Here is a 10,663-nt window from a genome sequence, read left to right as displayed (position 1 = left end):
ATGTGCCTGTTTCTTTTTTCTGGAATTTAGAGGTGGACACAATCCTGATATTTCTTAGCCCGAATTTTCGTATGAATCTGCTTGTTCAGCAAAAAGTTCTGTAACTAGAATTTTGGGGCCAATTATACTAGCAATAATTGCATTTGGAGCCCATATAAACTTCTTGCAACAAAATGTTTCATCTCTTTCGACTAAATGTTGGTTTTCTGTATTCAGAACAATGGTGAATCATGCATCAGCAAGCCTTCTGTCACCTTGTGTGACAAGTAGTGGGATATTTCACCTCCCATGTCTTTGAAATAATTGTTCTGGCTGCATTTCGCTTTTTTGGTTTCCACTGTATACCCACTATATATGTATAAATATCGTATAAACACTTCTAAGGGCCGCACCCCATTTTCAGCAAAGAAATATTACAGAAAAATAATATCCCTCTAAGGGCCGCACCCAAACTTTTCACGACTCGCGCAGGAATAGCCTTCGAAATTCACGCGCCGTGGCCTCCGCTATCAGCTCTGGCTGCGAGCAACGCCGCACTTCATCGCGGAGGCAACGCATGCGCACAGGAGCTTTCAGGTGCCGAACACGGATGGCGCCCGAGGCGTCGGCTTATCATCATGATCAAATTTTCCTCCATTGCGTGCCCCGGTATCCATATCAGCATCAGTATCACCAGCACCACCCTTTTCGGCTGTCAAAGACGGGGGAGTTGTGGTAGCATGGTAGTTCGCCGTCGTTGTGGCTTTGGTGTGCTGTCGCCAAGTGTCGTAGTTTTAGCACGATAAGGCAGGCACCTTAGTAGCTACATGGCTGAGAGTTTGCTGTCGAATACGGCAAGCGTGCGGCTTGCAGGAAATTCGATGTGACCGAGAAATGCGTCCGACGATGGTGCAACCAAAGTAATGCATTGAGGAACACAAGATGTAAAAAGCGGGCTTTCCGAGGCAAGCCGTGCAAGTTTTCTGAACTAGAAGAAAACCTGCTCTGCTAAGTGATGGAAGCGCGGAAGAGCAACGCGTTGACAGCGGAAATGCTGCGCCACTTGTGGTGGGATGAGCGTGCACCAGAGCACAGCACCAGCTCGGAGTAGGAGTAGACGATTGAACATAGAATAAAAGCCGATCATTCCCTGATGGTTGTGTTTTTACTTTAAATTTTTTTTTCGCACATCGCATGTATGAGCCGCACACCGAAAATTGGCCCTCAAATCTGAAAAATAAATACAGCCCTTGCACGCGTTTGTACGGTAGCTCTGTTTCTCCATTAAATTCAGTTGCACATTATTATGTACTAACTCGCACAAATTTTAGCTTCTCTCTACTAGACTTGCTCTGTTTTACTGTTTGGCTGTCTTTCGTCATGGCTTGCATTAAATGTCCTGCACAGCTTGTCTTGAGCACCATTTTTTGCAAACTTTTGTATCTGTGTTGCACCACTTGACCCGATACTACCGAATTATTTGTCCTTCTAGAGCCGACAGCTGCTGATATTGCCTTGCTAGAACCAATGGTCGCCAAGGTTTCACTCCTAAGTTGGGGGGGGGGGGGGCACCTCCACTCATGCCAGTGCAGGTAGTTGCAGCCCCAAGTGGTAGGTTGATTTCATTACGCTGTAGGCACATTTTCCTGGATTTTGGGCTTGACAATCATGTAATGCATCCACTGTGGCACATCATGATAGATAATAAAGAATGCTGTGCGTGTATTACCTGTACAGCTTGTCATAGCTATTCATTTTGTACAAACTTTTGTGTTTTTGTGTATTGCAGTCATTGACCTAATATACCATGGAAATGTTTCTGTCCTACCACCAGAACTAATGGCCAGCACTGTGGATGTCCAGGGCCATGGAGCACAGGCGCAACCACTACACCACCAGGCTGCTGCAGCTGCCGCTCACTGCCGTAGGATTTATCAACGTTCCTTACGCGTATTATTTGTGTGCCGCTTTTTTATCATCCGCCTGACTACGCCCACTGCAGGACAAAGGCCTCTCCTGTATCTCTTCAATTAACCCTGTTCTTTGCCAGCTGTGGCCGCCATATCACCGCAGTATTCTTAATCTCATCTGCTCACCTAACTTTCTGCTGCCCTCTGCTATGCTTGCCTTCTCTTGGAATCCACTCCATTACTCTTAAGGACGATCAATTCCTCTGCCTTCACATTAAATTCTCTTTTCACGCCCAATTCTTCTTTTCATTTTGACTAAAATATAATTAACCCGAATTTGTTCCCTGATCCACTCAGTTATCTTCTTGTCTCTTAACTTTACACCTATCATTTTATTTTCCATTGCTTGCTGCACTGTCCTTAAAGGGGCATCATTAAAGGATAGGTAAAATTTTATGATCAACATTGTGCCCTGCTCATCGACAACAGCTCATGCGTAGTCCATTTTACTGCTCACTTCTTTCTGTCACCGTGGCAGGTGGCAGCTAATTTGATTGGCAGCGAAAGGATGCTCGGGAACAGCGGCCCAGGTTTCACAAGTCCCACTGGGGGATACGTTTGAAACAGCTGCCTGCCTCCGCAATGGTGCAAGTTTGTGCTGGGGGGTTTAGGGTCCCAAAGCGACTCGTGATATACGGGATGCCATATTGAAGAGCTCCGGAAATTTCAATCACCTGTGGTTCTTAACGTGCACTGATAGCGCACACTACACAGGCCTCTTGAATTTTACCTCTATCAAAATTTCCATCGCCGTGGCCGGGACCGAACTCACGTCTTTCGGGTCAGCAGCCGAGCGCCATAACCACTGAGCCACCGCGGCGGCGCTGCAGTGGTGCATCACTTATCCTTTACACCACTGCGCCAGAATTGATGTGAAGACTCCCCGCGATATATGAATGGGCAATTGAGAATGACAGTGCAAATTGCTACCCAAAAAGGACCCCAGGCCACTGCAGGGACTTGTTAACTTTCCGCGTCACACCCGTAGCGTGGAAGGAGCGTAAGTGTCCCCTGAGTTTTTTGTAGCGAGAGCTACATAACTGTACCCGCTTTGCCTCTTCAGCATGGTCACACTTTCGCCGTGACCTCTGCCGTGGTCGCACCGCTCGGCGCGCCATCTGGCAAGACGTCACTCCATTGGTGTGCTCGTCGTGGAGCAGACGCCGCTCGCCTCGCCAGTTGTGCGCATGCGTAGTAGATGGAGAGGGGCTGTCGCATTGTGTGTATGCAGTCGGTTTGGCGTAGCGGGAGGCGAGCCGCAGCGTTTGTTCGGCGTAGCGTCGGCGTCTCGTCTACCGGCATCGTCGCTCGGAGCCCGCAGGAGAAGGCGACCAAACACATGAGGGTATACGAACTGGCGTCTACAGACGGGGGTCAGGAGACATCCTGGGTAAAGCCCCTCAATTATCCCCTGTCCATAACTAATCGTCCCATTCAATGGTGACGGGAACCCTATTAGGGGGCAAGGGGGACAATAACAAGGGTACAGAAGGGGCGCTGCTGCCTTCGCAGAAACGGGCCGCGGCGGCCCCACCAATCCACACCTACGAGGTATTTCTGGCGCCGATGCTGAGATCTGGCCTCGTCAGATCTGGCTTCGCCAGGCGGAGCCAGTAGCCGACACGCTGACGCGACGCCGAAGAAACGCTGCCTTGTGCTTCGGCCGTTATGGAGAACGATATGTCGGCTAGGCTGAAAAAAGCCAGGCTTCGGCGTCGGAATGAACCAAGGAGGAGACAGCATGCCGAAGAGACCGAAGAAGAGCGTGTAAAACGTCTCGATAAGCGTCGTAATGACGACGCGGCTAGACGAGCTCGCTTAGCTTCCGACAGTGAATCCGCGGCGTTAGAAGACGACGTGCCGAATTTGGCGTCTCTGAAGGAAGCCAGACTTCAGCGTTGGAACGAAACAAGCATAGACAGAGATTAGCCAAGTAAATCATCAGTAGCATTACATCGCTTAACCACAGCGAAGCCTAAGCGTAGTAATGGCCTGTAGCTCTTGCTACCTATCAGGTTTAACCAGAGCTAAACAACAGCCAATTTATTTATGTTATTTATCTTTGAGCTGGACATACTTCAGGGAGCCACCGGGCACGGAGTTCTGGCACTCGCACTTCCAACGGTATGTACCTATATGTTGTTATTTATTATATATTGCAAAAGGAAAGGTTATATGTTTGTAAATGATACTAGGTATGCCTCATTAAGTGACACTAAAGGGAAATATCAAATTAAGGATGGAAATAGATTACTTCTTGTTGACACTTGTGGGCTCTTCCTTAAATCCCTCCGCGCACGGGGTCAGTACATAGCACAAAAGTTGGTTTCCTTATGTGTCCCGGGCCGTGCGAAGAGAGAGACTCACTACGTGGTTCGAGCACCGAGCCGAAAGGGGTCCGGTGTGGTCTTGCCGCGCTCGTGCACTCTGAATCCAAGAGAACAAGCACGTTCACAGTACGCGTATTTATTGTGTAGACAACTGCAACACAAGCAAAAGCACTGAATGGCACTCCTTCAATCAGTGCGCACCTGGCGTCCACCGACACCCGACAGCGGGCTGCAGCAGATGCCTGCACGGTCACGGGTTGGCACGTGCAGACCAGTGCGGCGGGGAAACTCTGCTGCGAGCCGCGGCTGCCTCAGGTCAGCGGCGGCGGTTACTGAGCGGGCTTCGCCGGGCGCTCGCCGGTTCCGCAAGGGCGGTGCGCGAGGCTCTCGGCGTGTCATGTTAGGGGCCTGTACGACAAGGCACGCGAATGATCGTCGGCAAAGGCCTCGGGGACATCGAATAACGGTCGCTCACGTACCTTGCCGCTTGCATCCGGCCCGTGTTCCGCCCTCGTCGCATGCCTGTCTCGAAGTCCCCCCCCCCCCCCCCCCCCCCCGAGCCCTCGCGACAAGCCCCATAGCAAGCACTACTTTGCGCCTGCGTCACGCCCTCGCGGCCCAATCAGAGGAGAACGTAGCATGACACCGCGGAGCGCAGCTAGGATCCCCGCGAGACCGGATGGCCCAGCGGGGGTCAGGTGGCGCCCAGAGCCGTACCAGGCCTTCGTTAGTGGACGGGGCTTCGCAGGAGTCGAAAAGGAACAGCACAGGCTGCCCTCGAGGCATCGCGAATCCCCACACACTACAGATGATTTTTTTATGCAGAAAGGTGCTAGAATTGCTGAGAAAACCGCAAATGAAAGTGCCAAAACACCTTCACATTCAAAGTGCCTGCAAATAGTGAACTGCCATGACGTGTTTGGAGTGGGGTCCTCTGACCACTGAGAGGTGCCACATCCAAATTCCAGAAACGAAGCTGCAAACTGAAGGCAGAAATTCAACAGATCAGTGGTCATGATGGCAGCGTCTAAGAGCAGGCTACCTTATCCCCCCACTACTTCGATGGGGCCTCTCTGCTGCCTCGCATGCATCTAATTGCAGCGTGCGCTTACGGTAGAAATGTGCTCCATACTTGCAAAAGACCCTACATAAAGTTATCGAGGGCAGCCGGAGACTGCAGAGCAACCCGCTGAATGTGCCTATGCTTGTACAACTTTTTGCAAAATTTACTGTTGCTGCATTGCGTCCCTCATGATCTTTATTGCTGCAGTAACAAAAAAGTGTTGAGGTTAGCTATCGGGATTTGGGAGTCCAAAAAAGTCATTGATGACCACCTTAACTTCTTGCACTTTCAAAATGCCATGTTTGCATTGGAAGGTGTCCTGTTTTATGAGCAGGTATTGATTTGCCTCTTTGCTTCTGCATGTTGTGTACCATATTTACTCGAATGTAACGCGAGTTCTTTTTTCCGGATTTTTCCCTTTGAAGTCTACTCCCGCGTTATAATTGAATACCGCACTTCGACTGGCCTAAAGCAGTGCCGCGATGCAGCCATTTCAAAGCAATCAGCTTGGTTTCGGTTTCCGCAGTTTTGCGGTCTTATGCTGGCAACTTGGGTACCACGGAAGCCAAATCCTCATCCATCCAAAGTCAACGCGTTTTTTTCTGTCATTGTTTTGTGTTCGTTGCGACCTCGGGCTCAATGCCTCGCCGCGTCGTGTTCTTGTGGCGTCGCTCGCGGTATATTGATTCAATGCACACGAAGGCAACGTGTCGTGCTCAGTGCGACGCTCGTTTTAAGAGAAAAGCGATCCTGTTAGCTGAAGAGGTAGGCAATTTTGCGGCAGCTGGAAGACTTGACCTCAACGAGTCAACCATCCGCGGATGGCAGGTGCAGCGGCAGGGGCTTTTTAAATGTGAGCCCGACTGCAAAGGATTTCGTGAACCTCGCCACGGCCATCACGTCTAGATGGAGAAAAAAGTGGGGGACTTTGTTGTCTAGCAGCGCAACCGTCTCATGGGGGTCAGTGTCGAGCTGATACGTGGGAAAGTTAGAGACGTTGCTCGGGAGATGGGAAGTTCAGAGCATCTCGTGGGTGGGCCCAAACGTTCATGGAGAGGAATGAATTCTCTGTACGGCGAACAACGTCGATGCGGCAGAAGTTACCGAGAGACTTCGATAGCGAAAAGGAGGACTCCGTTTCTGAGAACTCGGCCTCTGAAAGCGAGGAAGATGAGTAAACATTTTGGCCACGATGTCTACTAACACGGACAATTGAGCTAGTAGGCACATCTTTGAAAACTTTCGAAAGCGCTGCGACAGGGGACACAAAGAGAGACTCGAAGGACACGAAGCGCTTGTCCTTCGTGTCATTCTCTTTGTGTCCCCTGTCGCAGAGCTTTCGAAAATTTTCAAAGAAGTCTACTAAAGGTACTTTGTTTTGGGTCCCTAAGCCTCGCGTTACATTCGTGGTTTTATTTTTTCCCGCTGGGCAGCATGTAAAGGCACCCCTCGCGTTACATTCGCGGTCGCGTTACATTCGAGCAAATACGGTATATACCCACTTGTGTACATACATTGCCTTGTTGTGATAGTACAATTTCATCTGCATAGAAGTGCCTGTAAAACAACTTCCTGTTTTGTTTGTAGTATTGGGCAGTCCATGAACATTCAATGGACTGTGTTTTGCTGTTGAGCAATGACATAACCAACATTAGCTCACTGCAATGACTACTTAATTAAACATGCTTTTGCATATTGAAGAGTTCTAAGGAGATGCAAGTTTTGCTGTTTTTTAAACAAAAAATGAGGTGTTGAGCTAATGATCATGCATATAATCATTATGTTTTCAACTTTTGCAATGCCACCTGAGCTGCATCCATCTTTTGGAACATGCAATGAGCATGGCCAGGTAAGCAGTTGATTTATTTTAGATTTCCCCAGTAATGCGCTGATGAGGGTGCCTGCACTCAAGTACTAGTACTTTTGTATAGATCACCGTGTACAAACAGCTAGTGTTTCTTTGCATGTTATAAAACACGAGCTGTGCTTTACTTATTTTAAATAATCTCTTTTCTTTAGCGCGGGACTTACCCTTGCTTGTTTACGCAGTGTGACAGCTCGGTAGGAAGCGCTGATGTGATCACCCACCTGGGAAGCACTTGATAGCCGGGTTGCTATCGCATAAAATTGGGGCTTCTTGCTAATTGTTCCTGCTTCTTCGATATAACCAGTATTTGGTATTCAATTCTCCAAAATAATGTTTGGGACTTTACTATAATTTAAATGGCGTAATTTGTAATCCACAAGCGATTGCGATTGCTGCCGGTAACCAAAAACATTGCAGTCAGGGTCACAGTGGCGCTTTCCGTTCCAGGAGTGGGCGATGAGGGGCTGGATGGTATGACATGATTATAAAAACAGAACTATGCAGAGGGTAGGAAACAGAAGAGCAGTGGAAAGGACAAGCGCAGAACTAACAACTGATTTATTGGAGCGACGCCCCTTTCCTTCCACAGCAAAATGCATGCACGACAATCTCATAGCACTACATCCAACGAAATCCACTTATCAAGCCAATAATGTTAAGCTCTCTCCAGTACAGATGTATCGATGCCTCGCTAGTGCACTTTTCAGTCCCACAGCTTATGATGTGCAAGGCTTTAATGATATCACATGCCTTTTTGTCCTTTGCACAGCCTATAATCTTGGAATGCTTGAAAAGTGGCGTACATTTTTCAATTTCCTTCTTTTGACAAGACTGGCAGTGTCTAGGCAAGTGCTGCCCACAATGCGAACTCAGACAGTTGTACTCTTGAAGGTACTTATTAATGCAGCGTCCTGTCTGCCCTACATATACGGAACAACTCTGAGTCTGCACTGTAGGCAGCACTGGCCTAGACACTGCCAGTCTTGTCGAAAGAAGGCAAATGAAAAATGTACGCCACATTTCAAGCATTCCAAGATAATAGGCTGTGCAATGGACAAAAAGGCATGCGAAATCATTAAACCCCTGTAGATCATAGGTTATGGGACTGAAAAGTGCATTAGTGAGGCATCGATACATTTGTATTGAAGAGAGATTCACATTATTGGCTTGATAAGTTGATTTCGTAGGATGTAGTGCTATGAGGGAGGGATGTGGAAACCTGTTTCCCCCCTCCATTTTGACGCGGCCCATTTTCACCACCGTGTGTCAGGACAGCACCGGCTGGGCGCGAAGGGAAGTCTCCCTTGACACCTGGACTCCAAGTACGCGAAACCTAACGCGAACGCGAAGGCGACGGCGGCGGCGACGGCTGGCGTTCGCTCCGTCGCTTGTGGGCAACCTCCATGCGAGCGAAGGCCGCAGGCGACGCGAACCCGCGACGTGCGCAGCGGACTCCGTGCTTTGCGCACTCAAGCTTAGAAACACGCCCGTAACCTGTTCTCTCTCTTAAAATTTTGTGAGTGTGCCTCATAGCCAGGGCCAAAGGAATATTTCCTCTACGGCAGCGGTGTAGCGGCAGTGGAGATAGCCAAAGGCGTGCTTGCGGAGACGAAGTCACATCACGGGATCACGGGGGAGGTGTGCTTTCGTTCGGTACCTGTGCACTCCGGCTTAGCAAAAACACTCCCATAAACTGTCACCGCAGTTTGATTGTAAGTGAGCAAACTATAATGTACCAGTGAGAATGCGCGCCGCGAGTGTTTCTGCACAGTTGGAGCGCAGCGGCACGGTGGATCGAGCGCCGGTACCCGCGGCTCGACACGCATCTCTCCCTACAGTACGCCCGCTCGCGTAGCCCGCTCCAAATGCTGTTAGCCCTCCGCACCCAACAAGTAGATTGTTTTAATTAATTAAGTCATGCGGGTCTGCCTCTCAGCTACAAAACCAAATATTTTATCGACGATGGCGATGACCAAGACGACGGGTGGGTTTCGCGAGATGTACCCGTGAGAAACCGTAGACAAACCGGAAACGGCTTTGGGGGGCTCTGATTGGCCAGTCGCGTGGGTGACTTCCGGGCGACGAGCGAAATTTTCTGTGGGTGCAGATCCGAGCGACACGGCAAGCGACACATGCATTTTGCTTCGCGCGACGGCGTCGCTTGCCGCCGTCGCCTTCGCGTTCGCGTGAGTTTTCGCGTACATGGAGTCCAGGCTTGAAGAGGAAAGAGCGACGTGAGCGCCACCTGGTCGGTTACACGGAATTCTGCGGAACCGCAGAGTCCCTTCGGGATCCGTCCAGCGTCGCGAGCGGTTGCCGCCGGACGGTCTCGTCACCTTCCGCGGCAGGCGCACGGAGATCCGTCGTGCCTCGCCGCTGGACTTATGGTTCCAGGCAGCGAAGCGAACGCAGCAAAGGCGCGTTCTCGTCGCCTTCCCCAGCAAATACTCGGGGATGTCTTTGCCCCAAGAATGCGGTGCGCACGGGGAAACCCGGCCGCCATTGTCGGCGCATAAAAGTGTTCGCCACCGATACTTCCGAAGTCGCGCCCCTGTCCCAGCCGGTGAGATTAAAGTCCTTCTTACGTAGCCTTCTATTTCCGGGGAATGCCTCGTTGATGTTTTATAGCTAGCTGGCTCTCTCTGTGTATTAATCGCAAGTGTAATAAATAGCACATGAGTGCTAACGCTTTGTCGTCCTCTCCCTTTGTTTCCCTTGAGCACGAACCCCTGCGCATTTAGCGAGCAGGAACGCTGCATCCGCGGAGTGGGAATGCAAGGGGGGGGGGGGGGGTGCGGAAGGCTTTGTTCCTCCTATATTTCAACAACCGCTGATTTCGTCTCGAGTGTTCAAGCTTCTTTGAGAAGAACCCGTAGATTAATCTGAGGGTGGGCCAAATTTCAGGCAGACTTTCGATATTCGGGTGGTATAGGGATCTCAGAGGTTTGATTGATAAGGAATTGAGTTTCTTTTAAAAATTTTGTAGGCTTTGACGCTACCACGCTTTTCGTACAACATGACAGTCTGTTTTTGGCGATCTCGGATGGGAATCGGGCGCTCACTTTGACCCTTAATTCGGGCAAAATTGGGGGCTCAGTGTTCTGCAGGAAGATTTTGTTTGGCACTAGAGGGAGGCTTAGTGGGTGCTGAGTGAATTCCGATCGCTTTAGTGTGAAGCAGTGCTTTCTTGTTTGGAATGTCCCATCTTTGCTCTCTTTTGTTGGTGGTTTGGTGCTTTGGGTTTTGCCTTCGGGGCGCTGATGTTGCAATCCAGGAAGCCAAAACGGACGCCAGCTCATCTCTTCCTGCCCAGCAGTCGTCAACGCTGGCCAGTCGAGATTTTTCGGGCCGCGCAAGAGCTCTTACGGCCGGCGACAGACCGTTTGAATTATCAACGGCGACTGCATGTCTCGCCTGCTGGAAGCCAACACTTATGCTCCTTCGGGGTGGCTCC

Source organism: Amblyomma americanum, chromosome 1, assembly GCF_052857255.1.
Source record: "Amblyomma americanum isolate KBUSLIRL-KWMA chromosome 1, ASM5285725v1, whole genome shotgun sequence".
NCBI classification, from domain to species: Eukaryota; Metazoa; Arthropoda; class Arachnida; order Ixodida; family Ixodidae; genus Amblyomma; species Amblyomma americanum.
Note: the sequence above shows the minus strand (reverse complement) of the source record.